The following is a 21,512-nucleotide window of genomic DNA, read 5'->3' as shown; positions in this document are numbered from 1 at the left end:
ATAATTAGTGGAATATCAAACACAGCCACATGCCCCAATAATCTTTTCAATTAACAGATTCAACGATTATTTTTATATTAATTTACAAATTTTTATTTTAAATAAATCTGTAATCAGTAAATGGTAAATGGATTGGTTCTCATATAACATTTTTCTAAAGTGCTTTATAAGCAGTTTGAGCTTGACCAAGGCAAACATATAGGATGTCGCCTCCAGGCCTAGCTATTGTATACTTTGTCATGCAATAATACATCATTTAAAAAAAGTTGGCCTATTTATTGTTAAATATGAAACATAAACTCTAAATATTTGTGCACTGAGGAAATGGTTCAACAAGCAGTAGGAATTGAGCTCTAAAAATGTTTTTAATATAAAAGGCTCTATATAAAAGATGGACGTGGCCACTGTGACATCACATTGGGCTCATTTGAAGCTTCATACACTGGAAGACAAGAGTGGAGTGTTACATTATCAGTTGCATACAGTATGTCCTAATTAACTGGTAAGTAACAGACTCAAAATAACATCATTCAGCCCAAATACAGCTAGAGCACAGACTTATTTACCACACAGCAGGCCATGATCCTCTTATGATGGAGGAAGGTAGATAATTAGAACATGCCAGCTTCATAGCTTAAGTTGTGCAGTTTAATGGGAAATAGGGCTCCATGGTGTAGTGGTTTACACATTGAGCTGGAATCGAAGGAGATTTGAATCTATCTGGGGATCTGTCAGGATGGGTATCTGATTCTAAGTCAAAAGATGGTGAGCCAGGGGCGGTTTTAGCCCACCCCCAAAAATGAATCAAAGCACCCCCAAAGTTTTCTTACTTTTTTTTGACAATATTTGCTGTTGGTGTGACACACTACTAAAAATATAAAAAGCATACAGTACTGTACTTGTTTGAGACGTAACATTTTAACAACAAAGGTATAGATAACCCCCCTCCCAAAATGGTTTGTTCCAGCTCTCCCCTGCTCTGGCTCTAGCCAGAGCGATGGTGGCTGAGACGCAGCGGAGCGGAGGTGTAAGTGCCTGGCTTAAAACAGGACATATTAGCTGCATTTAACCTTCAGTTACTCTTTATATAGTTGCTAAGAGTCAGACCATGTTTCTTTTTAGCTCAAAAACATTACACCAGGTAACCTGCAGTGTTGAAAACGTGTTTACCGACTATGTTTGCTACCCTACAATCCGTCCTGCTCTGTAGTAAATTCAGCGACATTTGACCGTCCTGTTGCTAACATTGAAATATATACAGCCTATTTAAAATCTAAAACTTTAAATTCTCCGTAGCCTGCTGTTGTTACCACTGTCCTGTTTGAAATGGATACTAACTAGCTAACTGACTGAATGCCCATTAGCCTTATAACTCCTGTTGTGTGTGTGTGTGTGTGTGTGTGTGTGTGTGTGTGTGCGTGCATACAGAGAGACAGCCAGGTTCATAATGGATATGAGGAAGTTTTTTCTAAAAAGGAGCCACATTCAGGTGAAAGTGTAAAATCAAATGATCTGTCAATCAAGAATAATGTTGGATCAGTGTTTCAATATTTATCTTTTATTAGATGTTCATGTGGTTTGGTTATTTTCCTTTTGGTTGAAAGTAAACTGAGAGAGGACTTTTTTATTAGTGATCTTAATAGTATTTTTTCATATTAATTTAATTTATCATCTAATTGAATACAATCTATTTGTGCATGATTGTCAGTCCAAAGAGGGAGCGAGGAAAGAGGGGAATGTGAGGAGAAAGTACAAGGTCAGGAAGAACCAGGTAAGAAAACAGACAGGGAACAGTGACAGGCACAACACAAACTGTTAAACTGACAAAGAAAAAAACCCTGATTTTACTCAACACAATCTGGAAGTTGTGTCCTCCCTATATTAAAGCTGCTATACAAAATCTGTAAAACAAACTGGGTTGAAACATTTTTGAGCCTCTTTAACAACATTCCAACATCACGTTATAATTGATCGGGGAGATTAAAATTAATGATATATTTTTATGTGGTTCAGCCACAACTCTACTGAAACCTCAGCCAGTAATAGGTAGGCCAATTTTTGGACCCTCCAGTTGTCTGTATGACTGCCGCAGTACGTACATCACATTTGCACACTATCAGAAAGAGCCAAACAGCCCTGGTGGAGTGAGGAGCTGTAAAGAGAAGCAGATGCTCTGTTTATATTCTAAACATGTTTTAAGCTTGTTTCAAAGATTCTGTACTGCAGCTTTAAATGTTTTCCAAAAGCACACACACACTTAACTTATCAGTGTTTCTCACACTTTTTACAGTGTGTACCACCTGATAAAAATGTCGAGCTCTCCTAAGGACCACTATGAAAGCATGAAACTCATAAATCTTACAACACAAAATTAGTGTTATTAAATTAGTAAAATTAGCATCTGCAGTAAAGATTTTTTTCATACATTGTATAAATTCTACCACAGGCAAAGTTGCCTCCATTTTTATAGTTTTTATTAATATTTTGTAATAATTTATTTGTAATAATTCTGTTTTGGGAGTGTTTTCTATGTATCTGTATTATATTATACAAATACATTAAAAGTGAATCTCTGTCCAAAAAATGCACTCAGTTTACTTCTTACTCACTATGAGCATCATTCATTATTCTCCCCCAGTAATTAAGGTTAGGATATGTATTTTTTTATTCCAATACATTCTTCTTTTGTAGCATTTAAAAAACCTTTATCAGATTTGATGGTTTTGTTACAGACTTTTCAAAAAAGTGTTTTGCTTTTCTTTCACAAATGTGGGGATTAAATTGTGTTAAAATGTACAAAACAGTGATGTCATGTTTTGTGACGAGGACCCAGGCACAGAGAGACTTGATGAATTCAAGAATCTTATGATTTAACAAGGAAATTTGCAGACTTGCACAGAGATGGTAAAATTATGATGACTGATAACGGAGACGAAGACAACAGACGATGAGGACAGAGAGGAACAGGGGTTTAAATGCACCAAAGTGACAGTCAGAGAGAACTCGGGACAACATTTAAGGATGCAGGGACTGACAGAGACAGGTTTATCTTGCCTGGCTGGGCAGCTCTCTGGGTGCTCAGCACCCACAAAGCTCTGATCCTAGAATCGCCCCTGTGGTGAGCCCTTGTTAATAAGGAGATAAAATCATTGGAGATTGATTGATTCTGGAGCCTCACATGGCTACTAGAGGAACTGCAGGCTTTTGTAATTTTGCATTGGCTTCATTTTTCAACAGACGTTGCCAACTGATTCATGACGTAGTACTTTTAGCTTCTTGGTGGTGCCAAACATGCAATCCTCACAATCCTCACACACAAAACTGTCCTCATCATAATCGTCTGCAGATTAAACCACACCAGTCCATGTCAGCACACTTTGCAGAATCAGGTTTTCTGACTATGTCCACATTCCCACAACTAGATACTAACTGGCCAAGTGCTACAGAGTTAAAAGTGTGATAACAACCGGTACTTCCTGTTATGGATAGCACCTATGTAGCTGCAGCCAAGATTGATGACCTGCTGATATTTTGCATAGAGAATATGTGTTGGCTATGTGATTAAAAAAAGACTTCACTACCAAGAAAATTCCCAAACTTCCCAGTAGCCACTCTATTCCTGTTTGTGATCAAGAATGTAGAGGAGAAGCTTCTATTGTTGTTAAGGTTGCAAAAACCCTTAAATCATGATCTTATCTGAAAGCCAATAAACAGCAGCTGAAAGCGAGAACAATAATAACAACAACATGTCAGCTATCTCACCTTCCCCTCACTTTCAACCAGTTGCGACAGATGGCTGTCCGTCCTTGAACCTGGTTGTGCTCATGCTAATGATAGCATTTTGCTAAGAGTCACATTTGTTAAGTTATACTTGAATTGCCTTTGTACATCTTACCTTATATCCTTTGCTTAATTTAAATTTTAAAGATTTAAATATCCCTCGGTGACTAATATAAACAACAGCTTTAGTAATCATGGATAAAATGGAGAATTACAGAAATGCGGCTAACAAGGTTATACTAATATCTTTAGTCCTATACAGGTGAGTTGTTATCCTGGCTCCAACTCTGCAGTGCACTAAAACTGCAACTCATACTGTGACACTGATAGTCGCCAAGGGGGGGCATGTGTCTCTGAAAATATCACTGCAGAGAGAGACTGAAAACGAAATGTTAATGTGAAGCACACTCAGCTGGCCTTGGCTTTGCCTCCAGTTATTAAAGCATAAACAAAGTTTAATCTATAAACAAGAACAAAACAAATAAACAGCTGTCCTCAGCTCTCTGCTTTGTGAGCTTTGCATAGGATCATTCAGGACTCGTGGGCATTTTTAGGCTATTAAATTCCAGCTTGGGGTTTCAGAAAAAGCATGAAAGTCTGCTGGGACACTCACTACATGAGGAAAAATTTGAAGCTATGCTGCAGGAAGAAACAAGTTTAACAACTAATAACAACCTATGATTGAAAACAGAATGAACCTATGATCTGTGTGAGACCAGCTACAGCAAGTCAGCTGCTGTATAACAGGCCCCATTGATTACATGTGAGGCTGGTGAGAAAGCAAAGTTACAATTACAGTTGTGTGGCTGTGCAGTAAAACATTTCAATTGATCTGTCTGGACCTCAAACAATGATAAAAATGAAGAAAGAGTAAAGAGACGGTTGAACAGCCAGCAGTGACAGAAAGAAAAGATATCCCAGTGCAACACAATGCAGTCCATCCCAATTAAACTTGTTTATATAAATCTATGCTATGTAAATCTCTCTCGCTCTCTCTCGCCCTCTCTCTCTCTCTATATATACATGTGTATGTGTGTGTGTATATATGTATATATACACACATATGGGTAATTATGGATTTCTTTCTTAAGACTGTGCAGGACAAAAAACCCTGGTAAATCAATGAATACTGGCCAAGTAACCCCATCCACCGTGGGAGGGTTTCAATCAGCAGTTTATAAAACCTCTGATGCCTCACTCTGCTTTAAAAGGCTGCTCACCCACTTTCATTAATTTCATTTCATTAGAGGGACAATCAAAGGAGATTTTAAACCTCCCAACGGGGACTTGCAAATTTTTTTCTTCCAACATTCGGGTTAGTGTTGTGAAGTGGAAAATTAACCAGAAAGTGCATTTCTTAGAAAAACACTTTCCAAGAAATAAAAGGTTATTTTGAGATTCTGTCCATTAATCCATAAAACATGGATGGAACATTGTTTAAATTACTGATAAGTTACAAAATGGAGTTCTCAGGTGGTAAACAGATTTGAATCCAAGCTGCACCATGATTTCCTAAAGGGTCTCATCTCATATCTGCACTTTTATCCAGTGGCTTTCATAAAAATAATAGAAAATTTCAGTCAGATTTTAACAATAGTAACCAAAAATGTTTTGTTATTTTAGTTCTGCTATTTAATAAACCAAGATATGGTATTTTGATGAAGGTCCAAAGTTAAGGTATTAGATAATCATAAACAGCTGAGTGCAGAGCAGTCCGGTGTGGTAAACATTCGATTATTTAAAACACTGTGTAAAAGTCTTGAGTCAACCATCATTTCTTTATGTTTTGCTGCAAAAATAGGAAATACTTTATTAGCTGCAATTTTCTGAAACATTCAAACATATGAAATACAGCATAAATAAAAATACAGCATTCTGTTCCGTTTTGTGTTTTTCCTGTCCAAGTATGCTGTTACTGCACTAGCTGTGTGTTGGGAATCACTGAAATGCTGGAACCTGAATCTGTTGCCAATCGGATGCTACACACCAACATAGAATCGGAGTGTATAAGACAAAAGAGAGTTTGGATATTCTAACAACCTTGGTATGTCCAACTTTGTTCTTCAACACAGCATGAACTCTTTAAGCAAGCTCTCTTATAAATTCTTTAAGTAGTCTTCAAAGTAGCTCTCCAGGCTTTTCAACAGCCACTCAAAGACCTGCTTTGGGCGTTGGCTGCCTTTTGTGGAATAATAGTGTTGCGGTCCGGGCTCGGTGGAGGCCTATCCATGACTGAAAGTATTCCATTGTGTGTTCTTCTATTCAGGGATGCGTCTACTGCATTGACAGTGTGTTCGGGATCATTATCGTGCTGAAAAAAAGCCACTGGCTGTCAGACATATTTCCAGATGGTATTGCATGTTAAATCAAAATCTGATGACACTGTGTTCAAATTTTCATCAGTTTTGATAAAATCCCCACCAGCAGTGACTGAAATGCTGCCCAAACCACGACAGAACATCCACCTTGTTTTATTGATGGTTGTAAACACTCACTGTTCCACCTCTCTCCTGGTCTCCTCAATACATAATTGTGGTGTAATTGCATTGTACAGTAGATGTTAATGCAGCCGGTCAGTGTAGTTAGGCTGATGGCAGCTAGAGGGCGAGACCGGTGTGTTTCTGTATAGAATGTTATGTTATGTGGGGCAGAGCAAGAACAAGAAAATAAAGTGTGGTTATGAATCGTACAGTGGACCCGCGTATAATTGAATAACACGACATGGTGTCAGAAGTCCTGTACTGATCCATATAACCTCGACTGAACGAACCTGTGTCTGGCGGAGCTCGCGGGATAACGAGGGGAGAATATGGCGGATGAGACTGCACAGAGAGCACCGGCGGGGCCGAGCGCGACATTCAGCATCCAGCCACCGGAATCCTTCGACTTTTCAAAACCGCAGGAGTGGTCCAAATGGATACGGAGGTTCGAGAGATTCCGTCTCGCCAGTAATTTGAACGTCAGCTCGGAGGAAAACCAAGTCAACACGTTGATTTACTGCATGGGAGATGAGGCGGACGATGTGCTTCGCGGTCTGAGTTTAACAGCGGAGCAAAGGACAACGTACGAGGGGGTACGTGATGGTTTCCAGGCTTTTTTCATTGTGAAGAAAAATGTGATCTATGAGCGCGCCAAATTCAATATGCGCCGACAGGGAGACAATGAGACAGTGGATGCTTTTGTGACAGCACTGTATGCGCTAGCAGAACATTGCAACTATGGAGTGCTACATGATGAGCTGATACGTGATAGGCTCGTTGTCGGTCTCACGGACAAACGGCTGTCAGAACGCATGCAGCTTGACCCAGATTTGACTTTGCAGAGGGCTATCAACATGGCGAGGCAAAGTGAAGAGGTAAAGCGACAACAATCCTCCTTGCGAGGTGACTCTAGAGGTGAGGCTAGCGATGCTAAGTCAGTAGATAGAGTGCATAAAATCAGTCGTAAGCCTGTTAGAACCAAACTGCTCCAGACTGATAGTCGTCAAGCTAAAACACGTGGATTCCGAGAAGATGGCAGAAAAGGGCCAACCTGTCAGAAATGTGGTGGCGCTCCATCCCATTCAAAGCAGGATTGTCCAGCGAATGAAGTGAAATGCCATGCATGTGGAAAGAAAGGACATTACAGGCGTGTATGCAGGGCACCAAAAACAGTGCATGAGGTTGAAGAGGATGAACATGGTTTGTTCCTGGGCAGTGTTAAGTGTGAGGGTGAGCCGTGGACTGTCGACTTAAGCATAAACAACAAAAACGTGTCATTTAAAATTGATACAGGAGCCGATGTGACAGTCCTACCCCTTAAGGTGTTTAAGGAGCTCTACAGACACAACCACCCCCCCAGTCTCCACAAATCAACCAAGGCTCTGCTGGGTCCCGGGAGGAGTCGTTTGGATGTCGTTGGTGTCAGTGAGCTTGCACTGAGGAAGGGAGACAAAGAAATACTTGAGGATGTCTTTGTCATCAGACACCTGCACACTGCTTTGCTGGGGAGACCTGCTATTAGCAAGCTGGAGCTTGTGGCTCGTCTGGAGAGCATAACTATAGAGACGCTTAAAAAGTGCTACCCAAAGCTGTGCAGTGGTCTCGGTGAAGTACGTCAGCCGTACGACATCAAACTGAAACCTGGAGCTCAACCTTTTTCCTTGAAGACGCCACGGAGAATCCCGTTGCCTCTGATGGACAAAGTTAAGCAGGAGCTGGCCCGTATGGAAGAACTAGGGGTGATCAGCAGGATTGAGGAGCCAACTGATTGGTGCTCAGGCATGGTGGTGGTACCGAAGAAGACAGAAGATGTACGCATATATGTCGACCTTACACACCTCAATGAGTCTGTGTGTCGAGAGAAGTACATACTGCCATCGGTGGAGGAAACATTGGGCAGATTGGCTGGTGCCAGCATATTCAGCAAGCTGGACGCTAACATGGGGTTTTGGCAGATACCTCTGACGGAAAACTCAGCCAAATACACCACTTTCATCACACCGTTTGGGCGTTATTACTTCAAGAGACTGCCCTTCGGGATTGCTTCAGCACCGGAGCATTTCCAGAACAGGATGGTCACAGAGGTCACAGATGGTATGGAAGGGGTGGTTTGCCACATGGACGACGTGCTGGTCTGGGGCAGAACGCAGGAAGAGCATGACTCTCGCCTACACGCTGTGCTGGGCAGGATCCAAAAAGCTGGCATCACCCTGAACATTAACAAGTGCGACATCGCGAAACAGCAGGTGACGTTTTTAGGGCATGTTCTCTCAGCCAGCGGTATCAGCCCTGACCCAAGCAAGACCCAGGCTGTGAGGGAGATGAAGGAGCCACAAAGTGTGAGTGAGTTAAGGAGCTTTCTGGGAATGGTTAACCAGCTTGGAAAGTTTATCCCACAGCTCGCAGAGAAGGACAAACCTCTAAGAGACTTACTGTCTAAGAAAAACTGCTGGAGATGGGACATTGACCAGGCTAGAGCATTTCAGAACCTGAAAGATGCGCTCACATCACCGCCAGTGTTGGCCATGTATGACCCAAGCCGTGACTGCAAGGTGTCAGCGGACGCATCATCGTATGGCTTAGGGGGTGTGCTGCTTCAAAGATGGGACGAGGAGTGGAGACCCGTTGCCTACGCGTCACGCTCCCTCACTGCAACGGAACAGAGATACGCTCAGGTTGAAAAGGAGGCTTTAGGTCTGACCTGGGCTTGTGAGCGGTTCCGCAACTTTCTTATTGGCAAACACTTTCAAATGGAGACAGACCATAAGCCGCTGCTAAGTCTGCTGGGGGCACAAACTCTGGATGCGCTCCCTCCCAGAATTCAACGCTTTAGGATGCGCCTCATGCGATATTCCTACTCGATTTCGCATGTACCAGGCAAACACCTGTGGACAGCTGACACGCTCTCACGATCTCCAGTGAAAGCAAAAGAAACACTTCAAGACAAGGAGTTGTTGGAGAGCACAAATATTTACGTGGACATGTTGATGGACAATCTGCCAGCTAGCAACAATTTCTTGGAGCAGCTGAGAGAAGAGCTGGAGAGGGACAGCGTATGTGCTCGCGTGATGCAGCTGTGTGAGGAAGGATGGCCCACACATTTCAACAGCGAACCAGCGCTAAGACTGTACTGGGCAGAACGGGCGTTCCTCACCGTACATGATGGTCTGCTAATCAAAGGGGACAGGTTGGTTATACCTGCAACTATGAGAATTGATGTGCTCACCAGACTGCACGAAGGTCACCAGGGAGTGGTTAAGTGCAGACAGCGAGCACGACAGTCGGTTTGGTGGCCAGGGCTAAGCCAGCAGATAAATGAGCTTGTCCTTAACTGTCGGACATGTTGCCAAGTGAGAGAAAACCACACAGAACCGCTGATGCCATCACAGTATCCGGGGCGGCCGTGGCAAAAGCTAGGAGCCGATCTGTTTATGCTGAGAGGGAAAACCTACCTTCTTGTCGTGGATTATGCCTCAAGATTTGTTGAGATTGCCCCTCTCACACCTTCAAGGTCAGAGGACGCGATCCATCATCTCAAAGGGATTTTTGCACGACATGGGATCCCCGAGCAGCTGGTAACAGATAATGGGCCACAGTTTTCAGGGGCAGCTTTTGAGACATTTGCAAAAGTGTATGGCTTCTGTCACATTACAAGCAGCCCGAAATATCCCCAAAGCAATGGCGAAGCCGAACGAGCAGTTAAGACTGTCAAGAATCTATTGCGGAAAGCTGTTGATCCACACTTGGCTCTGCTCGCTTACAGAGCCACCCCACTGCAGAATGGCTATAGTCCAGCCCAACTCTTGATGGGGAGACGGCTTCGCACCACAGTGCCAATACTGCCATCTCTGCTAGACCCCGCACTTCCTGATAGTGTGGTTGTCACCCGGAGGGAAAAGGAGAGGAGGACTAAAGAGGCGCAGTCATATAACCTTCGTCATCGCGCACGCAGCCTCGACAGGCTCACTCCAGGCCAAGAAGTGTGGATAACAGACCAGAGAGCCAGCGGCACCGTTATTGGCAGCCACTCCACACCACGATCATATCTCGTGGAGGGACCTCGTGGGACAATTAGGCGGAATCGTCGGCATCTTGTTCCCATGAAACACTCTCCAGACCAAACTGAGAGCAATAATGGGGAGCCAGAATCTGCAGAAGCCGGGGAGCAGTGCTCCACGGACATGCCAGAGACAGTTTCTCCAGAGCTTCCATCTACACCCAGAACCAGATCCGGAAGAGTGGTTGTGAGACCAACCAGATTGGACTTATAACGGATAAGATGGAAAGGACTGTTTTATACAAGAATACCCCTCTTTCGTAGTATTGTTTGCACAATATGGGTAAAAGTGTAAAAGCTAAAAGGTTGTCATTTTCAAATATGCATGTTCAGAAGTTGGGAAATGCAGGGGGTGTGACAAGTTAGCATGTAAGAATTTGTGTTACTTAACGGGTTAATTAGAGTTAAGATTTTCATTATATAGTATTCCTTACAGGTAAGCGCAGGACCAGACCTTCCAGCCACAGAGGCAGAATAACCCTCTAAGGTCTGGTGAGTCAATGGTAGTCTACCCATTGATTCTAGAAAGGGGAGATGTGGTGTAATTGCATTGTACAGTAGATGTTAATGCAGCCGGTCAGTGTAGTTAGGCTGATGGCAGCTAGAGGGCGAGACCGGTGTGTTTCTGTATAGAATGTTATGTTATGTGGGGCAGAGCAAGAACAAGAAAATAAAGTGTGGTTATGAATCGTACAGTGGACCCGCGTATAATTGAATAACACGACAATAATAATGATAATTTGAATTAAAAAAAATGACTAAGAACTATGATTTTCAGCCCTTTTCTTCTGTAATTTGGTGTAGCTCAGTCTTTTCTCCTTGTTTCCCTTCTTTAAGAACGGCTTCCTGCAGCCACCCTTCTGCTGAGACAACTTCTGACAAGACTTCAGCGATGGATCAAGTGAAGGGTGAGAAACATCCCTCGGGTCCTCTGTCAGATTTTCTTCCATTGCTTGAGGATATTACTTTCAGATTCTGATCTTCATCTGTAGAAAAATGAATATTCAGAGTTTTAATTCTAATAAAAAGGTAAAACTGTCAAAAATCTAGTTTACTTGATGGGAGTCACAATTTAATCTTAATCATGGCACAATCAATACTACAAAACAAAAAGAGATAAAAAAAAAATCATTTTGGTTTGCTCATGGCTGAGATAGAAGAGAATGGATGGATGGGTTTGCTCCTGTTAGATTAAGAGATAGTTAAACCACTCAAAAGGTAGTAACAAACCTTAAACTAATTCAAAATTTTGACTCAAACAAAAGTTGGACAAAATGATCTGACAGTCTAACTAAATACTGAATTACGGTGTCGATCTACAAATGTTAATATCTTTATGTGAATGACTTTTCAGTTGATTATTTCTGGCATAAATGGGCTTCCATACATATCTCAGGCCAAATCCTAAAAGACTGCCAACTCTTCATTTTTATTTCCATTCTCAATGCTCCATCTCTTACTCCATCCAGTAACACACACAGCAGCGTCATTATTCAGAATTTTGCTAGCCACAGCTGCAAACTGGGCTCAGCAGTGATTGTGGGAGGTCAAATGAAGATGCATGCACCACATTTCCTCATTTACAGCTGAGGGTACATTCATGTCATTAAGCTCAGCTGAACATGCTAACAAGCGAGTTATCTGTGAGCTTCGCCGATGGTCACATGAGGTCTGACACATATCAGACCTCATGTGACGCTGTCAAGTTCCTGCCTACATGTCTCGCTGTCAAGTTCCTGCCTACACAGTGACTGAGACTCCAGCAGCTCTATTAGGATATTAATCAGATCATATAATAAACACAGGAGCAAACACTGCTCTGCATGCCTGAGTATGAAGCTGCATGGTGTTTAAAATTTAAAGGAATCTGGAAGATAAACACTACTATCCCATGAATGCTAACCCATCTGGTAGTGTCTTATGAGCTACTTCCATTCTGTTTGTGCTGTAAAACCACAGCTCTCTGCTTGTGCTTACGCAGTTATATGACTCAACAGGAATTCATAAATACAAGGATACATCCTCAAAAACACGCTTAAACATCTGAGAAAGATTTTCATTGCTTTTATTTGAGCGGGTCTAAAAACAAATGAGTGAAAACAAATGTCTCGAAACTGATGAATTATAGAAAGAGACGTTCTTTATTTTGCTGTGATATTTATAGGGCTGCCTTTGAGCGAGTGAAATACATCACACATTTCAGCCCCGAGAGAGCGCTCACCTGTGGGAGTGTTAAACCCACTGAAGCCTGACATAATTATGACAGATGCTTTGCAGTCTAAACTTGGATGAAATTATTCTGCACCCTTTGAAATTATTCAGCAGCTAACCTCACACTGACTGCTCTCAGGAACAATAAGCGAAGGTTGCGTGATTAATGTGCAGGAGCTGCCCAGAGGCATCACCGTGGCGGCGCGCCGCGATGAGAGCTGTTTCGATTCAGCCTCCTGTACTTCGTGTAGATACAGCACCCTTTGTTTTCAGATGAACTGCAGTATACATACTATCCTCTCTTCCACACAAGCGATCAGTGTAACAGTTCATTTCAGGTTATCTCTATTGGCTTTCACTGCTGCCCAACTTCATTTAGGTTATTTTCTACTAATAGATCTTAGTGTTGGCCTCAGACGACACAAGCATTATGGAGAGAAGTAATTGGATTAAAGGGACCCATTCAGACAAACAAGACGCATCAGGGGAGAGGATTAGGAGAGATGATGTTGGGAAGGAGCAGACAGAAGAAAACAGAGAAGAAGTGACGTGGAAGTGCAAGAGAGAATGAGCGGTAGAGGTGGAGGGGGCAGCGTGAAAGACTGTCACAAAAAGGAATGATGGAGAGAGGAAAAGAAGAAGAGTGGGTGGATAATTATACGAATAAAGGTGGGAGAGAGATGCGCAGACATTCGGTGGGTGGAGGAAGATGCATGTAAGACGCTGTTCTTACTGCAAAGAGGCATGTAGAGATTAGTTTGTCATCCAACTGTGAAATTACAGCACTGTGTATGTTTTTATTATCTTGTTTTGGTACGATAACACAAAAGTAAGTTTCAAAGGTTTAATTAGAAAGGCTGTTTTTATTTCCTAGGTTAAAAATGAATGTGATAAGAAAGCTGGTGTACAGTAATGATGAAACAAGACTCGACTTTTGGTTTTGCATTACAAGAAAGAGTTTAGATAGTCTGTGGCATTTACTTCCCTTGCAGCCAAGGGGTTCCTGCAGTGCTCGACATTGAACAGGTCTGTTGTGATTCAGACAGGGTGTGAACATGAAGCTGTCACACTTAGATCTAAACCATGACCAGAAGTGAAAGAATGTGATTGTAGTGTATCTGGGTCCTTCATTAGAAATAAAGTAAATAGCTCAGTTTTCAGAGTTGATCAGACTAAAGCTGCTACTCTCGCACATTGAAAGTAGCCAGCTGATGTGGCTATTATTCCTCCTGGACACCTGCTAGGTAAGGTGTTTCTGACGTGTCCACCTGGGAAGCGGCCCTTTGGGGCACACCCAGGAATCTTTGGAGAGATTACGTCTCTTGCTTGGTTTGAACTGAACTGAAGGCCTGGGCTTCTCTACTTAGACTGCTGCCACAGTGACCCAGACAGAACATGGATGTAAGGATGGCCATTCTATAGACACACTACCAACACTACTTGGCAATGGAATTTCAATTATTCAAAGAGGCGAGTGAGACTGAGAAGATTGTGTTGCAGTTAAAGGTAATACATTACAATTACAATACAACATTTACTTTGACTGAAATTACTGCGACGCAAAAAAGGAAAAGTATGTTGGAATCGACTGAACCTAGACACAGATGGCAGAGCTGTCATAACAACAAAATGGCAAATGGTGACAGGGCTGCAAATTATTTGCATTATAAGGACGCAAGACACAATTACAGCTTATTGGATTCTGTAAAATAGTGACAAAACAAGGCTAAGAAAGTTCAGTTTGACTGAACTACCAATTAAATACCTTTAAGTGGGTGCCCGGGGCAATTTTATATTCCACTTACGTAACTGCTAGACGTATTCTGACATTTAAAATAAATGCTCCTTTAAAAACTGCTAGAGACAGGCGCATTATCATAATTTTTAGACCATAATACCTCATTAAAAGTCTCTCTGTGTTTTGCCTGTTAAATCTAATGCCTAACATTAACATTAAATCCAGCACAGTGTTAGCTCAGGCTGGCCATGCTGGAAACTTAGCCAGCAGTCCCAGTAGATCAGCTGGTAATAGCCCATGATTCATCTGATATGCTTTCAAATTTGGACAAAATTTGATATTAGGGGTGTGCTATTTAAGATAAAGATTAAGATCCTTCCTGATGTGCAGTGCAGTGCATGCCACTTTACAACCCGCCTCAACCACAGACCCTTCTTTCTTTCTGTCGCACCTAATCTTCTTTTAACTGAAGTATTTGTTGTTAACATTATCTTGAGTTTAACTGAGGGCATTATTGTTCCCACAGCATGCCTCCAAACAGCAGAGCTCTGTTCCCTATCAAAGTAGAATCAGCAGTTTTCTTTTGTAACAAAATGTATATACATTTAAATTGTTATCCTCCCAAAGCCAAACTTCAAATACCTGAATGTCAATGCTGACTTGTAATTGCGCAAAAATATGGATGGATAAAATTATATTATGTTACTGTCCAACAACATCCATGCATTATTAATGCAACTTCTGCATCAGCAATCAAATCCATTTTTATAGCAGCAGCAAATACAAATGCACTAAACTAAACAGAATGAAGATATCATGATGCTTTTTTATTACACAGTGGGGGCTGAATGTTGACTACATCAGCAGTTTGTATACATGCATGTGTTGTGCAGCTTGCACATGTTGTAGTCTGAATATTATAAGAATAACAATTTTAACATTCTTATAGATACACTCTAGAATTCAAGGAGCCACAGGTCTTGAGTTCAGTGGCAGAATGGCATGTAACTTCATTTTTCTATGATTAAAAGTATATTTTTAATGATTACCTGAAAAGTTGTCGTAAAGAAAGAGGTAACGTTTGATTTAGGTTAGTGCTACAATATCTTTACACTGATTTATCATAGCTTGTACTCATATTACACATCTCTTTATACAGTTGTTTTATGGAAATTTGTGATACGTTTTATGGAAAGCACAGATCCTCAAAGCATTAAATAAAATGTATTAATAAAACATGAATTACAGTGAAGGTTAGTTTAGGTTTAATTACGTTTAGGGTAAGCAAATCATATATATAGTCATGAAGTAAGTGTGTCTCGAGCAGGGAAGCCCTGTCAGTATTTGATTTTTATCAAATCTTTCCAGCTCCGGTTGTTTACCATTGACTCAGCAAGTCAATAGCTTCCTCTTCTATTGTCTGTGAGTGATGACAGTTTTCCCGCGGTCTGGACTGCAGTCACACAATAGGGCTTACTTGTCATTTCCAATTTTCAAGATTGTGATTTTAAGAAGAAAAGAAAAATCTATTGAGTGGTTTCAAACCCAGTGTCTCAGCTCAGAACAAAGTGTCAAATAGAAACAATAAAACTATCCTTATAACCAGCTCTATTTCCTGAATGAACTTCTGTGTGCTTTGAACTTAGATTTTTATAACAAACTTCCACTGTTCACCATGTTTCCCTGTTATTTTTCAGATGCCTTTGGATTTAATTGCAGCCGGGATCATTGATTAGCTTCCTGGGAAAAGTCGATTTCTTCGTCCACCGTGACAAATAATCAGTAATTTAAGTGTTTTCAGAGCTGACACATACAGAGTTTGGGGCAAAGACAGTCCAATAACATAGCGATCGATACTGATCCATTATCCTTCCCCTGTTTCTTGACAGTTTGAGTGGATTGGGTGATGCAACCACATCACCTTGAAATTCCTTGTACATTTAAGGCATCTCCAGTCAATTAATTTAAAGCTAAATGTATTTTCAAGAGATTAAAGTAGCATTATTCATATTTTAGCCTGTGTAAAAATGATAAAGTGTTGATCCATATGTGTACACAGTAATCAAATATTGCTTACTCATATTCTGTGGTTCCTTTTCAATTCATAAGTACAGAAAAACTCTTAATATTTTATTTTCCAAAAGTTTTACAGTGAATTAAAAAACCTTCTATATTTCATGACAACAAAGGGCAGGTGTGAAGTGGCTTAGGTCTCACTTGCAAGAGAGCTTCCAGGTTATGCAAGATCTCTGATAATCTTGTGTCTGGCATTTCTCAGCAATGGGCCGAAGAAGACATGTAGAAGAAGACACGAAGTGTGTGTGTGTATATGTATATGTATATATATATATATATATATATATATATATACAGTACTGTGAAGAAGCCTTTAGTACCCCCTCCCCCAATAATTTTTAAATAGGTTGCTTCACAGAGCCAGTTTTTGAAAATGCCAAAAATAACACAGATTGATGGGCATATAATAGTATTTTTATACCAACAAGGTGATTCCAGAAGAGCTAGTTGAAAACCAGCCATATTGTTGCATGATGTGCGCATTGTGCCCTTAAAATTTTTGAGGTAAATGGGACAAGAGGAGGACAGAAGAAGTGGCAGATCTAAAAAAAAACAAAACAAACAAACAAAAAAACCTCACAGCAAATGATCAGTGTCTGAAAGTCAAAGAAAGACACACAATGGAATCAGTCATGGATTGGTCTCCCCAGAGCTCGGACTGCGACATTATTGACATAGTGTGGGATCATCTCAGGAGAAAACATAACAAAAGAGCCAAAGTCCAAGGGAGAGGCCTGGAGAACTATTCCTCAAGACGACTTAAACAAGAAAGCTTGCCTAAGAGAGTTCAGGATGTGTTGAAAAATAAAGGTGGTCAGACCAAATATTGACTTTCAATAAATTGCTAAACCTATCTTACATTTTACTAGCAAAATATAAAGAAATAAAGAGTGATTTAATACTTGCAAAGTTCTGCACTGAGATATACTGACGTATATGGAATAGTTGGTTCACAGTGAGGAACATTGTTGTTGTTAAAAATGCGATGACATGATTACAACAGGTCTCCATGGAAGCAGTGTAGATAATTTGACCAAGCATCTTTGGTGAAGCAGTTTATTCCCCCAGGTTAAAGGTCACAACTGTCATGATTGTTTGCTGTTGTCAGAGTTGACCTCTGCACAAAATATCTCCTGGGTTGTACCTTTGAATTTGTAAGAAAATTCACGTACTGTTGCAAACTGAGTCAAAAAGTTACAACTGCATTGGTTTAACTGTTATTGTTATAGTGTAGCATCAGTATGTGTTCATCCCCAGCTTATAGAAATCCATCCTCAGCACTGCGTACATATAAACTACTGTTATTGCCCACAGAGATTATGACCCTGACAATGATGCATAAAGCAAACTCATCTTCCTCCTCTGTTCTCTTCAGCTTCTGATCGCTGCCATCTATTCACAGTTGCTCAGCACTCATATAATCCAATCAGAAATCTGTCAGCACATTTGCTAAAAATTGCAGAACGCAGCACATCATTTCCACATCTCTGGCACACTCTCCAATTTCCTTCATATTCCACTGATCTGTCTAGAAAAGCTTCACTTCAGTCATAGAAAATGTTGAGTATCATGCAGACAGCAGATTCAGCGAAAGTCAAAATCATTTTTTCTTTTGATTTCCAATCAAAGTCTGTGGGAAAATGTAGGGATTTGACGAGGTTGTATAGTTTTTCTACATGTCAGCTGTGGTCAGGACCCTAGGTCAGAGTTCAGTTGCCAAAAGCATATACGCTTGCTGCCTACCTGCTGATGTAGAAGGTTTAAAACCTGTAGCATATTCTCTGTTTTTTATATTTATATTTTTACTTTGGAAAGAACCTCATAAAGAATTCAGAAAGCAGCTAGTGAAGAGGCTGGTGGGCTCACTGGAACAGCAGCTCCTAACTCTGTACATCAGCGCTGCAAACACCATCAAAGCAGCAGACAATGTACCTTTGTGGTCTACACAAAGAGGGAAGACAGACAGACTGTGTTTGAGCTCAGGGAAGACAGTAAAAGCTATTAGAAATGTCAGGCTTGAAATGTAATACTGATCCTTTCATCAGACTCAGACAAAAAGAAAATGCATTTCCCCAAATATATGAAAATACATCAACAGTAATCTGGTGAGAATTTGTAAGATTGCCTGTACGATATCCCCACATACCCTTCTTCCTGTTAAAACAACATCCTACATTACTGTGCATTGATCAGCAGCCATGCAATTAAATTAGTAATATATTAGAGAGTTGGTTTAGCCACAACAGGAACTAAATGCTATGTACTTAATGTGTAATGCATGATAATGCATGGATTAATTCAGAAATTTGTGAAACATTTTTGCCCATTTCAGGAATATTTGGTTGCTTGCTTGCTTTTGACTTGGCAGAGAGAGATTTGAACCTTTCTCCCTGGATCTTATAAAGCTATTCTTTGCCTTGGTTGTGTCGTTCCTATTACAAATTGTTCATCATCCATCACTTCTTGCAGAATAAAGGCTGGGTAACTCCCGCTGCCACAGTTGCTGTCAGGTTTATTTAAACTGCTATGAAAAGGCAGCTGACCTTTCCCCATGCTGAGGAATGTCTTGTGTGTTTTCACACTGTAGAAAACCGTTGTTTATAATTGGCTGAGATCCTGAATTTCTTAGATATGTAGCTACACATCAAGTGTTTTTTGTTCTAAAAAGATATACTTGTACTCTACCCTCCACATTTACCACATGAGGAAAGTTTCGTCCTTGAATCAGAAATCTATCTTCAGTCGACTTGCCTCCACCTCTGTCTTCAAATCTATCTGCAGCTTGCACTTTTAAGCTGAGGTCTGCAGGGGCCACTTTAGATTTTCAGAGGGACACACATATATATTTATTTATCACTGCTCTACTATGATTTATCTGCAAAAGCTTTTCAAGGTTAGCAGAAAAGATAAATTAACCACTGACCAAGTCCAAGGAGCACATCTTTTTCCAAGGCAGCAGGCAGAGAAAGAGTTTGGTGAGAAAAGTTCAGAAGCAGTAGCAACACACTGACTTTCAACCACTTTCACAGATATGGAATAAAACAAGTCAAAGACTAACAGAAGAATTGGCTCAAGAGTTTCAGAGACAGAAGACTGGGCCTGATGAAGATTCAACACTAACTTAAAGATTTAGCTGTGATTAAATATAATTATCATCACACAAAGGACTTGATATACTTATATCTATATAATAATTAATCGTTTTGTCACAACAGATACAGACAAAAAACGACCTCAGTTCATCCAAAAAGACTCATCAAAAAGCCTAATAAGGAGGGACTTTCTAAAGTTATCCATTATTGCGGGGGCAGAGGGTCAGAGCCTTTATGAGAGCTTCAGACAAGGTTATAATTATTCTGACATGTTGATTGGCAGCACCACCTCCATCCGTTTCCTGCACTTCTGCCACCTCACTCAGAAGAAGGGTTTGAAGCATAATGGAGTGCTGATGTATGTGCTGTAAGAGCACTTTCTTCAGTATTGCCTCTTAAATTTTTAATCGAAATGGACATATTCAAATATGCCTTTAAAGACCAAGTCCTCGCCTGTCTTTGCCGATTCACCCTGTCTTGTGAGGGCAGAGCTATTAGTTTTCTAATCACATGGCAGACACACACAGACACACACAGAGGGTGGGAGGTATTATCCAACATTGTCTTTATCTTGGACAACATCCACCTCTCAGACACCACCTTAAGGGAGTCCAGCTCCATCCCCACAACATTACTGGCCTCACGGATCAGTTTATTGAGTCTGTCGGCATCTGCGACCCTCAGCCTGCTCCCCCAGCATGCAACGGCATAGAGGATTGCACTGGCCACAACAGACTCGTAGAAAATCCTGAGCATTTGTGTGTTTGTGTGTGTTTTTAGTCCAGTTTATTGTCAATGTATACTCCGAGGTATTTATAGTACATAGAAGTACATATAGAAGTGCATGTTTTACAAGAATGGATTAGATCAACATCAGCGATTCACTTTTCAGCTAGTCCAATCATCAGTTCCAAATTAGTCAAATGCAGTTAACAGAATATTATTCAGTCATCAAACTACATTGTTAAATGAAATCAACACTTCAGGGTCTCTAATTGTGTAGATAAGCTTTTTAAGGTGAGCTTGAATAGAAAGAATGTATGAAGAAATAATTATTTGACTTTTGCCGTCTGTGAGCAAGATTAGAAAAAGTTAGATTAATGGAAACTTGATCGGAGTCTCTGGAGCTCTTAGAAGTGCAGCGAGTACTAATTTCACTGCTGTGAGTTTCTTTGGTTTAATGAGGTCGCTCAGTCATTAAATGGAGATTGAATATCATTTAGGTTGCTGTGGATTCATTTTTAGAGCAGTAAGATCATCATCATCATCTGGAGTACCAACATGGAAAAAAAACAGTGAATAATATGAATATGAGGCACTTAACTCAGGGGTTCCCTCAGGATTACACGTATTATTTGGTGCTTCAAAAGCTTTAAAACTCTCTACGGTTACATTTTTCGGTATTTATTTATTTTTATATCTCCAGAAGCAACTTTTCACACTTGCAGGAGGAAACCGAAACATAAGATGCAGGAAAGCAGAATAAAGTCTCAAACACAAAGCTGTAAGAAAAGGCCGAGGTCATGCACGGGTCGGCAGGCTGGCAACGTGGCAGACAAACAAGTGAGGGCCAGGCAAAAGTCAAAGTCCATGAAAGTGCGAGAAAGTCATGCATGAAGAGAACACTTGGAAACGTGTATATAAAAAATAGAAAACTGGAAAATACAAGGATCATGAAAATGTGATGGAAAGCTGCAGCACTTTCTGTAGTCCAAACAAGAGAGGGTGGGGAAAAGGCTGGAAGTGACGTGACAGAAACACTGATTTCAAAATGAAACAGGAAGCGATAAAACAAAGATGTAAACCATGGGCAGTTGTTGCTGATCACAGATGTTTTAAACACAAAGCACATAAAATTGTCAACAAGCCCTCACTTGTCCTATAGAGGTCATAAATTATTTGCTACCACTTAAAAGTTTCCTCTTCCTTCATATAGAGGATATGTGTCAGTCTGTGAACTTTGTTAGCAGTAGAGTTTATCATTCTCCAGATTGTAAACTCATTAACATGCCAGCACCACCTGGAGTCTTACAAAGATGTGTTCCTGTTTCCTTTAATATTAGACTCCTGCAACTCAG

At 40.8% G+C, this 21,512-nt stretch overlaps 1 long non-coding RNA gene across 4 annotated transcripts in view; it reads left to right on the top strand.

Annotated features, from left to right (window-relative positions):
• Positions 1 to 962: 962 nt before the first annotated feature.
• The window catches only part of LOC146701367 (uncharacterized), a 27,594-nt gene continuing 7,044 nt past the window's right edge, over positions 963 to 21,512 (top strand). Inside the window, exons 1-4 of one of the 4 annotated variants that reach the window (XR_014922182.1) lie at positions 963 to 1,027; positions 1,429 to 1,489; positions 1,709 to 1,771; positions 11,155 to 11,225. This is a non-coding gene — a long non-coding RNA (uncharacterized LOC146701367). Of the gene's footprint in view, positions 1,490 to 1,708; positions 1,772 to 11,154; positions 11,226 to 15,963; positions 16,569 to 21,512 lie in introns of those variants that run through there. The other 3 variants (XR_014922183.1, XR_014922180.1, XR_014922181.1) reach the window with 3 other exon arrangements.

Source organism: Copadichromis virginalis, linkage group LG9 (assembly GCF_057382275.1).
Source record: "Copadichromis virginalis isolate Kocher_CV1m ecotype Utaka linkage group LG9, C_Virginalis_male_GT1.1, whole genome shotgun sequence".
NCBI classification, from domain to species: Eukaryota; Metazoa; Chordata; class Actinopteri; order Cichliformes; family Cichlidae; genus Copadichromis; species Copadichromis virginalis.
This window is presented reverse-complemented; position numbering and strand designations above follow the sequence as displayed.